The sequence below is a fragment of the Rhinopithecus bieti genome, unplaced genomic scaffold (genome assembly GCF_001698545.2).
Source record: "Rhinopithecus bieti isolate Rb0 unplaced genomic scaffold, ASM169854v2 scaffold_8220, whole genome shotgun sequence".
Lineage (NCBI taxonomy): Eukaryota > Metazoa > Chordata > Mammalia > Primates > Cercopithecidae > Rhinopithecus > Rhinopithecus bieti.
Window position 1 is genome coordinate 4,017,322 of NW_016806392.1, and position 14,569 is coordinate 4,031,890.

Here is a 14,569-nt window from a genome sequence, read left to right on the forward strand (position 1 = left end):
ATGGTGAAACAGAGTCAGTAGAACTGAAACAAACACCTCATTAGAAAGGGTAAGAATGGGAGGTTTTTTATTGTTACTAGTTCATAGAGATTCTGAAATTCCTCTGGGAAAATATGGTAAGCCCTCTTATTTGGGGGGTAGCAGGTTTTTGTTTTTTTTTTTTTATTAGACTCTGGTCATGGTTTCTGGGAGTTGTTCTTGTCAATTGTTCTCCTTGACTCTCAACTGTACTCTTTAGATCATCCTTCATATTCCATCATTTTCCTCAGCCAAATCCAAAGCAAGGCTTTCTCAGTCTGCTTCCTGCCAATAAAATGTTTGCAGCCCAGCTGGATTGAACAGTTACAATCTTTCTTTAATGAACAGTCATAGTCTCTTTTAATTCAGGCTGTTGGCACTTTTGGAAATGAAGTGAAAACACTTTTAGAAAACAATTCGAGCCATTGCAGTAGCCCACACCTGTAGTCCCAGCTATGTGGAAGGATAGTTTGAGACCACCAGTTCAAGTCCAGCCTGGGCAGCATAGGAAACACTGTGTCTACAAAAAATTAAAAAAGAAAATTAGCTGGGCATGGTAGCTCACACATGTAGTCCCAGCTACTTGGGAGGCTGAGACGGGTGGATCACTTGAGTCTGGAGGTCAAGGCTATAGCCACTGCACTCCAGCCTGGGAGAGAAAGCAAGACTATTTCAAAAAAGAAAAAAAAATTCAATTTTCTTTTAGAGACTTAACACTAAACACATAATGATGAGTCATTTGAACTTATTGGGATTCTGTTGTATTTTGCCTTAGTCTTAGTTACTGAGCCATTTTGTCCAATTGAAAGAGTTTATAGAGAGCTGTGTTGATTCAATCAGAGCTGTCAACAAAGGTGTGTAGCCAAGGCTTTGATTGAATGTTTGATCCCAAACTGTGCTTTAATATCCACAGTCTTATCCGTGTGACCATGTGCAAATTTGAAAATGTTTTACCATCTGTAGATGAGCAATAGCTGTAACTTTCAACCCTTCAATTCCTGAAATTTCTGGATTGTTACTTTTTATTTCACCTCTGCAATAACTGGAAAACTCAATATATCTAATAAACTTGTGACTTGGGCAGAGACTTTTTAAAGAAAGCATGTCTCTAGAAAGAAAATTTAGGTCGTGTCATAAGTTTTACATATTGAGTGTGTGTATATTTATGTATGGAATGTATTTTTTACTTACATTTAAATTTGACTTTTATGAAATTTTATTATACTTATATTAAAACTTAATATCTTTGGTAATTATGCTCACTTTTTACTGCTAACAATACTTATTTATGCTTTTTTCTTCTTTTTCCTTAATCTGGCTAGAAGTCTGTCAGTGTTACTAATCTTTCCTAAATGCCAGCTTCGCTTTTGTAGTATCTCTCTAGTGTATCTTTGCTTTCTGTTTCATTAACTTTTGTGCCTATTTTTATAATTTTATTTCTTTTACTTTCTTTGACTTAATTCTGTTATTCTTATCTTATTTCTTAAGCTGGATGCCTTGTCCGTTCAGTTTTTTGTTTTTACTAATACATACATCTAAGTCTATAAATTTTCTTCTATGACCAATTTTAGCTGAACCTAATACTATAATATATAGTTTTAAAAATTGTTTAGTTTTTTTCTTATATTCATTATGGTTTTTCCTATATGAATTATTTAGAAGTATATTTAAATGTACAAGCACAGGTTGAGTAACCCATATCTGATATGCTTGAGACCAGAAGTATTTCTGATTTCAGATTTTTTTAAAGTTTAGATTATTGCATATAAATTTAAAATATCTTGAGGGTATGACACAAGTCTAAACATGAACTGTTTCATATACACTTTATACACATAGACTAGAGGTAATTTTATGTAACATTTTAAATAATTTTGTGCATGAAACAAAGTTTTAACCCATCACATGAGGTCAGATCTAGAATTTTTCACTAGTTGTGACATATTGGTGCTCAAACACTTTTGAATTTTGGAACGTTTTAGATTTTGGATTTTCAGATCAGGGATGCTCAACCTGTATATGTGTTTTTAAATTACTGGTTTATATTTCAATTGTGTTATTCAGAGAATACATATGTTTGATAGTGAATTATGTTGAATCTTGATTTGCAGCAAGTACAAAAAGGATTAACTTATATTTGCATCAAATATAAGCTGCTCTTTCAGGCTGGGTTCAAAAAACAGAATCATTTTTTGTAAATGTTTCATGTGAGATTATAAATAATAAGCATCCACAAAAGACTTGTGTAAAATGTTTATATCTATTTACTCATAATAGCCCCATACTGGAAATAGCTCATCAGTAGAAAAATGGATAAAGAGTTTATTATTCATACAATGGAACACTATTCAATAACACTCAACAAGAACAAGACATGACATATAATTCATGCAGTAATGTGAATGAATCTCAAAACATTATGCTGAAAGAAGCCTTACATAAAAAGTGCAAAGAGTAGGATTCCATTTATATGAAGTTTGAGAACTGGTATAACTAGTCTATCATGGAAAATGTATCAGGTTGCCATTGAGTGGGGTTGGGGAGTAGGGATTGACAGGGAAAGGACATGATAGAATTTTCTAGGGGTGTTGTAATGTTCCATATCTTGATAAGGGTTTAAATTACAACTCTGAAAACTCATCAAATTGTACACTTAAAGTTAATACATTTTTTAATGTCTGAAAACGTCTTTTTTAACTGTCGTTTTTGAAGGTTGATTTAACTAGGTATACAATTTTGAGTTAAAGGTTGGTTTGCACCCAGCACTTTGGAGATATTTTTCCACTGTTTTTGGACTTCCATTGCTATTGTCAAGAAGTCCTCTGTTGTTCTTTTTTTATATATATACTCTAGGTTCTAGGGTACATGTGCACAATGTGCAGGTTTGTTATATATGTATACATGTGCCATGTTGGTGTGCTGCAGCCATTAACTCGTTATTTACATTAGGTATATCTCCTAATGCTATCCCTCCCTACTCACCCCACCCCATGACAGGCCCCGGTGTGTGATGTTCACCTTCCTGTGTCCATATGTTCTCATTATTCAATTTCCACCTATGAGTAAGAACATGCAGTGTTTGGTTTTTTGTCCTTGCAATAGTTTGCTGAGAATGATGATTTCCATTTTCATCCATGTCCCTACAAAGGACATGAACATATCCTTTTTTATGGCTGCATAGTATTCCATGGTGTATATGTGCTACATTTTCTTAATCCAGTCTATCATTGATAAACCTTTGGGTTGGTTCCAAGTCTTTGCTATTGTGGATAGTGCTGCAATAAATATATGTGTGCATGTGTCTTTATAGCAGCATGATTTATAATCCCTTGGGTATATACCCAGTAATGGGATGGCTGGGTCAAATGGTATTTCTAGTTCTAGATCCTTGAGGAATCACCACACTGTTTTCCACAATGGTTGAACTAGTTTACAGTCCCACCAACAGTGTAAAAGTGTTCCTATTTCTCCACATCCTCTCCAGCACCTGCTGTTTCCTGACTTTTTAATGATCGCCATTCTAACTGGTGTGAGATGGTATCTCTTTGTGGTTTTGATTTGCATTTCTCTGATGGCCAGTGATGATGAGAACTTTTTCATGTGTCTGTTGGCTGCATAAATGTCTTCTTTTGAGAAGTTCATATCCTTCACCCACTTTTTGAGGGAGTTGTTTTTTCCTTGTAAGTTTGTTTGAGTTCTTTGTAGAGTCCAGATATTAGTCCTTTTGTCAGATGAGTAGATTGCAAAAATTTTCTCCCATTCTGTAGGTTGCCTGTTCACTCTGATGGTAGTTTCTTTTGCTATGCAGAAGCTCTTCAGTTTAATTAGATCCCGTTTGTTAATTTTGGCTTTTGTTGCCGTTGCTTTTGGTGTTTTAGACGTGAAGTCCTTGCCCATGCCTATGTCCTGAATGGTATTGCCTAGGTTTTCTTCTAAGGTTTTTTATGGTTTTAGGTCAAACATTTAAGTCTGTAATCCATCTGGAATTAATTTTTGTGTAAGGTGTAAGGAAGGGATCTAGTTTCAGCTTTCTACATATGGCTAGCCAGTTTTCCCAGCACCATTTATTAAATAGGGAATTGTTTCTCCATTTCTTGTTTTTGTCAGGTTTGTCAAAGATCAGATGGTTGAAGTTGTGTGGTATTATTTCTGAGGGCTCAGTTCTGTTCCATTGGTCTATATTTCTATTTTGGTACCAGTACCATGCTATTTTGGTTACTGTAGCCTTGTAGTATAGTTTGAAATCAGGTAGCGTGATGCCTCCGGCTTTGTTCTTTTGGCTTAGGATTGTCTTGGCAATGCAGGGTCTTTTTTGGTTTCATATGAATTTTAAAGTAGTTTTTTTCCAATTCTGTGAAGAAACTCATTGGTAGCTTGATGGGGATGGCATTGAAATCTATAAATTACCTTGGGCAGTATGGCCATTTTCACAATATTGATTCTTCCTATCCATGAGCATGGAATGCTCTTCCATTTGTTTGTGTCCTCTTTTATTTCATTGAGCAGTGGTTTGTAGTTCTCTTTGAAGAGATCCTTTACATCCCTTGTAAGTTGGATTCCTAGGTATTTTATTCTCTTTGAAGCAGTTGTGAATGGGAGTTCATTCATGATTTGGCTCTCTGTTTGTCTGTTATTGGTGTATAAGAATGCTTGTGATTTTTGCACATTGATTTTGTATCCTGAGACTTTTCTGAAGTTGCTTATCAGCTTAAGGAGATTTGGGGCTGAGACGATGGGGTTTTCTAAATATACAATTGTGCTTCTGTAGAATCTTTTAGGCTGCTTTCATTATCTTCTCTTTATCTTAGGGTTTTGTTCATTCAGTTTAGGGGGATCTAAGTGAACGTTTCTTTTCATGTATTCTATTGAGAGTCTACGTGCTCTCAAATCTGATTCTGATATCTTTCATCTATATTAGAAAATACTCTGCCCTTGGGCCTTGGAAAACTATCTCTCCCCATTTTCAATATTAGTTCTTCTCAGTACTCTAGTTAGATATCATGATGATACACTATCTTATTCTATCCTCCACTCTGTCTCTGCTACATCCAGGACAATGTCTTCCAAACTGTCCTGCAGTTCTTTAATCTCTTTTCAGCCATACTAAATCCACTCCATCAAAACTAAATTTCATTGTTAGTTAGAAATTGTTTTCAATTTCAGTTGCTATATTTTTAACTTCAAGAATTTCTTTTTTCTTTTTTTTTGAGACAGAATTTTGCTCTTGTCGCCCAGGCTGGAGTACAGTGAGCTCAGCTCACTGCAGCCTCCATTTCCTGGGTTCAGTTGGTTCTACTGCTTCAGCCTCCTGAGCATCTGGGATTACAGGCACCTACCAACATGCCCAGCTAATTTTTTTGTATTTTTAGTAGAGATGGGGTTTCGCCATGTGGGGCAGATTGGTCTCGAACTCCTGACCTCAGGTGATCTGTCTGCCTTGGCCTCCCAAACTGCTGGGATTACAGGCATGAACCACTGTACTTGGCTGTTTTGTTTTTGTGTTTTCTTTTTTTTAAAACCTGCTTGGTTATTTTTTGAGAAACTGTTACTACTTTGTTATGTTTTTCTCACCTTTTAGAAATTTCTTTAAACATATAAAATAAATTTATTTTATATTGTGTGTATGACAATTTCAGTATCTATTGTCTTTAGATGTCTGATTATGCCATTTTGTTTGTTTTTTTCTTACTTTTACTCAAGGTATTTTGTCTTCTCATATGTGTTGTAATTTTTGTTTATCAATTAACGTTTCTTGGATTTTTTTTACATCTGGGTTTAAAATGTCTTTAATGGAGTATGTGTATTTGCTTATGCTTGGTGCCTATAGACACTACTAATCTGGGACAACTTTAAAAGAATTTTCCAGTCATTTTTAGAAAGGTTCTCAAGCATGCATAAGTACAGTGTTGTAGTTGACCATTCTCAGGAGACACATTTTCATTTTCTATTTAGCAAAATCCAAAGCCAAGACTGGCAATTACCCCCTCTGTCTTCTGTAATGGGATAGATTTTTCCTAATTCAACCTTCAGTGGCCTAAACTTTAAGTGATGCTCTCTGGTGTGACTTGACAGGATTTGTCTTCTGCCTGCCATGTGCTTGGCTCATGAAGTCCAGGCAATGGGCCACCAGGGATTGGTAGAGACCTGTGGGGAGATTATACTGACTCTCCTCTCTGGATTTAGCTATGTTGTAGAGATGTCCTTGCACAAACTGGACTTTGTTGTTCAAAGTACAGTAATAGTAGAAACTTCTAACCTGAGAATCTTTATTGTCATTTGAATATCAAATGATTCCTTTTTCTCTACATTTTGGGAAAAAATTGCCTTATATTTGGACATCTAGGGTAACTTGTTACCACTGGCTTCTTCATTTAGTTTTCTTCAGTATATACCAGACGTAGTGTATGTGAAAAAATAGCAAAAGTGTTTGTCTTAGTAATGTATTACTTTCACTGTACCTTCCATTTCATTTGCAAAACCAAATGTTGGCTGGGGAAGGCAGTGACCACTACAATCTCCCCTCATCAAACACACACACACACGTGCATGCACACACACACACACACACACACACCATCAAACCCACTCTCTCAGCCACTAAAAATAAACATAAATCCAATTAAAAACCATGTGCTTGCTCTGCAAACACAGCTTCATGATAAATCTCTTGGCCTCCCCTTTCAACCAGATTGTCATCCCTAAATATCCTCAGTCTTCCTTTATACAAATTTTGGAGCCTACACAGTTTTTTTCTGTTTCTGCCTTTAAATTCTCCAAAATCTTGGTTGTTGGATTGCCCTCCACTATTGATTTTGGATCAGTTATTTTTGCTTCCATGGAATCTTAAATCACTGTTCTCTTACATCCACAAACATGAGAATTTTCTTTCAGATTTTCAGTTCTTTTAGAGCAGTTTCTTCCACCTCCAGTTCTGCTGTCATTTCACACATCTTACCTACTTCTAAAGAAAGATGTTTCATTTAGATTCCTTTGTGTCATGTCAAAATTTCCTTCATTTCATATAAAACAATTTTGATTTCACCTCTCTCTTTCCTCAAAACCTAGGGATCACCACTGCAAAAGCTTCACCATCAGAGTGACATAGGGAGAGAGGGTTTTTAGTCAGAGCATTCAAGCGAAAAGTAACAGTAAGTACTTTTTTCTTCACTGTATACTATATATGAGTTACAGCAACAACAACAACAATAAAACCAAACGTTTGTCCCAGTTACCCAGATTAGTGTTTCGGTCCTTCAAATCTTATGGTCTTAAGGGCGGTGTGTTCATTATTGGTGGTGTTGACTTCTCTTTCACTTACCCAAAGGCTAAGGACCCCCCACTTAGGATGAGCAGAGGCAAGAGGAGATAAAGGATTGGGAACTTTGAGCCTCTTCCTCCTGATGTATGTACTGTGCTACTTCTTGTAAATTTGTATTGTTTTAAAAATAAATAAATAGCAAGTGCTCTATAAAATAAAAATGCAAATGTGTGAAGTAAGAAAGGTAAATATCCCTGTTCCTTACCCCTTCTTACTTCACACCCTGTGGGTAACCCCTGATAACAATTTGCTGTAACATTCTAGCTATCTCTATTCATCCATCTATCCACTTAATATATTTTAACTCATCCTCATAATAACTATATGAAGTAGTACTATTATCACCTCATTTTCCAAAACAGAAAATGAGGCACTGTATATGAGATAGTTTCCCCAAATCTGAAGCTACTAAGCTTTGGGGCTGGCATTTTTAACTCAGGTGTATTGACTCCAGTGTGTGTGCTCTTTACTTCTTGAAACGATATCTTTGAAATTTATTGTGAAATTTTGTTCATAAACATGCGTGACTGTTATTTTTTGGTATATTACAGCTTCTCTCAAAATTAAGTATCCTCTATAAGGCCTTTGCTATTAAGCTGCTATTAAGTTGCGATAAAAGTTGCATCTAATATTAATGTGTCACATTATTTTCTTCTTCTTGATATTTGCCATGGCACATCTATTTCCAGAATGTATCTTTGGCCTGTTAAATAAAATTTGGTCTTATTGGTATATGTCAGCATAAAGATAGATTTCCTTTGTGCCCAAACCTAAGAGCTATTTAGTTTTAATATGTTTTATTTTCTTTTATCCCAGCTTAAATGTCACTTAGTTGTTAATGGAGGTCAATTTCCTTTTGACTCCAGTCTGAGTCCTTAGCTGTTTATACGGGTTTTGATTCATTCACATTTATTGCCTTATGAACTTATTTTGAACACTCTTTAAATTTTTTTTTTAATTTTACAAGTCTTTCTTGTTTCTTTTTGCTTTCTTTCCTATTTGAATTGGACACATTTTCTTTATTCAATTATTTAATTGTTTTGAATTTATGTATTTTACTTTCTAGGATTTACTTTAGTAATACTTACAGTTTAAATGTGCTGATTTAAAAAGTCAGTCTCTAAAGTTAACCAGGCTCTATTTAATTTCCCTCATGATATTCCCATACCTCTTTTTACAGCCATTGTGATCATCTTATAGAAGTGGCATGGCTCTCCCATAAAAAATTTTGTGTGTGTATAAAGACTGATGATAGCACATATCTACCAACATGTTATGAAAAGGTTTGTTATGCACATCCTAAGGCTTTCTGGGGGAGAGCAGCATGGACTTTCTAGCTGGTCCAAATCTGGCTTGAGAGAGGAGGGAAAAGAGACAACCTCAGCTTGGACTGGGGTTGGGGCTGCAGTGAGGGTTCTTGAACACTGGCAGAGGCTTATGTGGTTTGCACTTCAGCTGGCACCAAGGGAGGGACAATCAGAGTTTTGTTTTCAGCCTGCTCAGATGCTGGGAAGAAGGAAAAGAGGAAACGGTAGGACTGTTGTATCAAAATATCAGAAATGGAGTCACACTCTTTATTACAATTCTTTCCATGTTGAGATCATTTGGGATTTTAGTTCCAGATTGTTAATTACTTTTTCAATGTATATCAAAACATTTTTTGATTTAAATAGTAAGTGTGATTGTTTTCTTTGCTCACTACCATTTCTTAGGTCTAACATTTTACTCTTTCTGGGGCTCATGTTTTATTTTCAAGAATGCATTTTCTTCCAAAGTGGTCTAGAATGATAGTTATTTTAATTTTGTCTTTCTACTGAATGCTAGTTTTGCTGGATATAGGACTATTCTACAAAACAATCTCCTCTCAAAACATTAATCCTGTATGCTCTTCTACTATCCACTTTTGCCAGTGAGAACTCAGACTCTAAATCTGATTTTATTTTTTATTTTTATATCGCCCAAACCCCTTTCAAATCTGTATTTTCTTAAATTGATAAATAATAATTGCATATATTCATAGGGTACAATGTGCTGTTTCAATGCATGTGTACCTTGTGGAATGAGCATGTCGACTAACATATCCATTGTCTCACATACTTATAATTTCTTTGTGGTGAGAATATTTCAAATCCACTCTTTCAGTAATTTTGAAATGTATACCACATTATTATTAACTGTAGTCACCTTGTAGTACAATAGATCACCAGAACTTGGAACTCCTGTCTAATTGAAACTTTGTACCCTTTGACCAACATCTCCCCTTTCCCACTCCACAGCCCAACCCCAGCCTCTTGTAACCACCATTGTATTCTCTACTTCTATAAATTTGACATTTAAGATTTTGCATATAGGTGACATCATGCAATATTTGTTGATAAGCTTTATTCTCATTCTTGTGATCTAAAGTTTCACTCTCTGTAGGTATATAAAATAATTTATTGTAATTTATTCTGTTTGGCATTCAATGAGATCTTTTAGTCCGAAGTCTCAACTTTTTCTTTAATTCTAATCTTACTGTTCATTCATGTGCTCTTCATCCATGTTGATTCTGCTCTTCAGTTCATATACTAACATTTTAATTTTGATAATAATACTTTTGATTTTGGGGGTTGTTCATTGTGATGGTTAATATTGAGTGTCAACTTGAACTTGATTGGATTGAAGGATGCAAAGTATTGTTCCTGGGTGTGTCTGTAGGGTGTTGCCAAAGGAGATTAACACTTGAGTCAGTGGACTAGGCGAGGCAGATCCACCCTCAGTCTGGGTTGGTACCATCTAATCAGCTGCCAGCACAGCCAGGATAAAAGCAGGCAAAGAAATGTGGAAGGACTAGACTAAGTCTTCTGGCCTCTCTCTTTCTCCCATGCTGGACACTTCCTGCCCCCAAACATCAGACTCCAAGTTCTTCAGCTTTTGGACTCTAGGATCTACACCAGTGGTTTGCCAGGGACTCTCAGGCCTTCGGCCACAGACTGAAGACTACACTGACAGCTTCCCTGCTTTTGAGGTTTTGGGTCTCGAACTGGCTTCCTTGCTCCTTAGCTTGCAGAGGGCCTATTGTGGGACTTCATCTTGTGAGTGTGTGAGTCAATACTCCTTAATAAACTTCTTTTCATATATGAATCTATCCTATTAGTTCCGTCCCTCTATAGAACCCTGACTAATACAGATTTTGGTACTGGGAGTGGAGTGCCCCTGTAAAGATACCTGAAAATGTGGAAGCGACTTTGGAACTGGTAACAGGCAGAGATTAGAAGAGTTTGGAGAGCTCAGAAGAAGACAGGAAGATGTGGGAAAGTTTGGAACTTCCTAGAGACTTGTTGAATGGCTTTGACCTAAACGCGATTGTGATATGGACATTAAAGTCCAGGCTGAGGTGGTCTTAGATTGAGATGAGGAACTTATTGGTAACTGGAGTGAAGATGACTCTTATTATGCTTTAGCAAAGAGACTGGCGGCATTTTGCCCCTGTCCTAGAGATCTGTGGAACAGTGAGTCCATTAAACCTATTTCCTTTATAAATTACCAGTCTCTGGTATGTCTTTATTAGCAGCATGAGAACAGAATAGTGCAGTAAATATTCACTTTTCATATTTGTAGCATCACTTACAATCTCTCTAATAATATCCAATATCTTTATTTTAAAGTGCACCCCCCAGCTTTTTTCCTTATTTCGTTAGCTTTATTTCTTCAAGAGTTAGTTCTTCTATTTATCTCTCGTATGTTGTTGGTTTTGTTTGTTTGTTTGTTTTTGACAGAGTCTCACTTTGTCACCCAGGTTGGAGTGCAGTGGTGTGCTCTCAACTTACTGCGACCTCTGCCTCCCAAGTTCAAGCAATTCTCATGCCTCAGCCTCCTGAGTAGCTGAGGCTACAGGCGTGCGACATCGAGCCCAGCTAATTTTTGTATTTTTGGTAGAGACAGGGTTTCATCATGTTTCCAGGCTGGTCTCTAACTTTTGAGCTCAAGTGATCCACCCGCCTCAGCCTCCCAAAGTGCTGGGATTGCAGGCATAATCCTGTTTATTTTTCCTATGTTTTTGGATTTCCTTAAATGTTTGTGATTTTTTGATTGTCTGTTCATTTTTCTGTTTGAAACTACCTCTTTGCTTCCATGAGGATTCTGGCTTCAATATATAAGTATAGTTTCTCTGGTCTTTGGGTATGGATTGGATGTGCTTCAAGATGGGGTATACCTGTAACATGTTTCATGCATGGAGGCTACCCTATTTCTCCTAATTTGTCAGCTATTAAAAGCATTGTCCTGACTCTTTGGCTCAAGCACACATACCACCTGCACTTCTAGAGGAAGTCTAGAAATACCATATTGTCTCACACACATTTTCTTGGCTAGTAACACTTGTATTTATCCCATGGCAGCTCTTGTTCTTTATTTTTCATCGTAACTGTATTGCAGTTTGTAGGTATATTTGTAAATACATATTTTCTACTATTTCTAGAGGTCTAGGTACAGACTCATCTTGAACAATCTCTGTTGCTCTACATTTTAGCCTTTTACATCTTGGGTTTCTATGTAAGATTTCATTTGAAAACAAGTGAATGAGCCTTTAAAGTGAGCCTTTAAAAATCTCTTCAAACATGACCCTATATCCATTAATAATTTCACTTCATGAGCAGCATGCTGATAACTTGTATTATGCTTTGTACATTGCTACATTCTTATTAGTGATGATACTAATGCATGTCAAGTCAACAGTTTCTGAGAGGCAGTTACGAAGAATAAAATTTTCAATTAATAACAGAAGGGGATATAAGTAGACCTAATGATAATGACTTGCATTTATAAAAGGAATTTCTTCCTATAATGAAAAGTGATATTAGTTTTTTACATACCTTGCTTTAGCATTGTTACAGCAAACTTAGATGTGGTTAGGGTCCTGGGAAAACTCAAAGACTCTAAGTGAGTGCAGTCTTTCAATCTTGTAAGAGTTTTAGTAATATGCTACAGTATTTTGCATTAGGTTTAGCAGATAATCACAGAGAGTATAATGCAACCACTGGTATGGCCAAGATGTAGACCTTCCCTGGCATGTGGGAAACCATGCTCTGTTCAATTTGCAACATTCTGAAGTGCACTATAAGCAACATTGGACAGGGAGGCGATTTTCTATTATTTGACTGGGGTGGGTGGAATAATTTTAATTGCTAAGAAATTGCATTTTCATTGTAAAGCAATTCAAGTTATAGCAGATTCATAATGCAGCTATTGTAAAAATGACATTTCAGTGACATTTCTGTGAGAAGAACATGGTGATTTTGCAAATGACATGGTGAGGGCATAGCAGTTACGTGAATAACACATTTTCACAATACGTGTGCTGGGAGCATAAATAATGATGATGGCAATAATATTAATAATAATGGCATTCCATGAGAGAAAACCTTTTATCTCTGCAATTCCAAAGTTCTTTAACTCACACCTATCCACTTTACACTCTACTCAAATAATTGGTCTTGACTTTTTTTGATGGAAGGGAGCTGAGGAACCAAGTGGTTGCCCAACTCCATAGCAGGTTAATGGCAAACATAGAATCAGAACTCTATTTTCTTTTAAAAAGTCTTTTGGGATGACTCACCAAAATTAGTATCATGCAGGTACTGGAAATGATATTGTTCTGATTTTATTGTAGATGTATTTCCATCAGCTTTTTAGGTGGATTGTAGGTGAGCAATTAGCATCTTCTCTTTTCATATGCATAAAAAAATGTAGCATTGTTTTATTTCAGGATGAACTGAGCTGCTCATTTCAAATATGTTTATAAAATACTCTAATAAGTTAAACAGGTAAGCAGCTTTTGTTAGCCTGAGGACATGTTATTCCCACAGTGGATATGTCATCACCATTTTATTTTCACAATGCCATTATTGTGTCATTAATACAGAAAATTCTCATTTTTTCCTCTACATATATTTTAAGAGAAAAATAGCTTCTTACTAACTATAATGTCAGTGATTGGAAATAAGGGCTAGAAGATAAGCATGACCCATGTGGTCAGGTTTCTGCCATGAGGGTCACCAACATAATTTATTAAACACACTAAAAGCTAGAGAAAAAATTTACATTTATTTACATACCATTTGACCAATTTTGTTGATTTTGTCTCAGTGTATATGAATGAAATGGCTTACTCCAATTTAAGAATTTGGGGTCAAAGTCTAATTTCCTGTTATTTATACCTTGTATTTAGGTTGGATGTATTGTATTTGGCCAAATGCAGAACATGTTAGAGCTGAGGCTCTCTCTCCCAGGCTTGAAAGAAATAAAGTATAGTAGCAACAACAACATTCAGAAATTCCAATTTGGGTATATTTGAAAGATAGGTGTCTATAGCTAGCCATTAACTTTGTTATTCATTAAGTTGGCATCGACAGCAAAATTTCAATGTTGCTTTATCATTATGTCTTAATTTTTTTTGAAGAGGTGAGTAGGCTTTGTAAAATTTAGATGAAAAAATTAAGAAGATGTTTCTTTGCTTTTCAAACAAACCACCAACTCTTTCATAAATCTGACTTTTTTAACCAGGCAAAGAATATATAATTTTAAGCTAAATTCAATCCTGATTTATTACTACACCAATTACCAGAGAGCTACTGAATTCTTCTGTTTCATAGGCTATGATTTACATTTTGTTTGGATCACTTGGTACCATGATGTAAAGCTTTCAACCAGAATTCTATGGTCTGACTTCATTTCCACAGCTTGCAGGCTCCTGCATTATGCCAACGCAGGGTACCCATGGCTCTTGTCAGTGTTCACTGAGATGACTAAATGGCAAGGTGTGTTAATGCATGCTAAACTACAATGCAAATTTGCCACAAAACATTGACATTGTAACATCTGCAAAGGAGTCATCATCATGTCAATAACAATAAGTAATATTGCCATTTCTTTCCTGTTGCTTCAGCTAAGAAAGACACTGTTACTGAGGCAGCATGGGAAAAATTAGACTATGTTTTATTATGTATTTTTGTAAAAGGCTGTTTGCAAAACAAACGAAAATGTAAGAAAATATATTCAAATATTTAAAGGTAAACACTCAGTGTGATGATTGGACAAGACACAGAATGAAACCAGAGTTATCTGGAGCTTGAATGAGAAAAAATAGAAAACTAATATTGTACAAAACCCCACTTAATCTTTATGCTCTTGATAATGACTATTAAAATGAGTGATGGCAAGTGACTGCCAAGACAAATGAAAGGGTCCTCTCTC

General features: G+C 35.8%; 1 long non-coding RNA gene across 2 annotated transcripts in view; it reads left to right on the top strand.

Annotated features, from left to right (window-relative positions):
• Window positions 1-14,569, top strand: part of LOC108532117 (uncharacterized) — a 245,304-nt gene that overhangs the window by 70,306 nt on the left and 160,429 nt on the right. Inside the window, exon 3 of one of the 2 annotated variants that reach the window (XR_001886361.1) lies at window positions 7,084-7,147. The exons of the other annotated variant lie outside the window; for it this stretch is intronic. This is a non-coding gene — a long non-coding RNA (uncharacterized LOC108532117). Of the gene's footprint in view, window positions 1-7,083; window positions 7,148-14,569 lie in introns of those variants that run through there. 2 annotated transcript variants of the gene reach the window in all.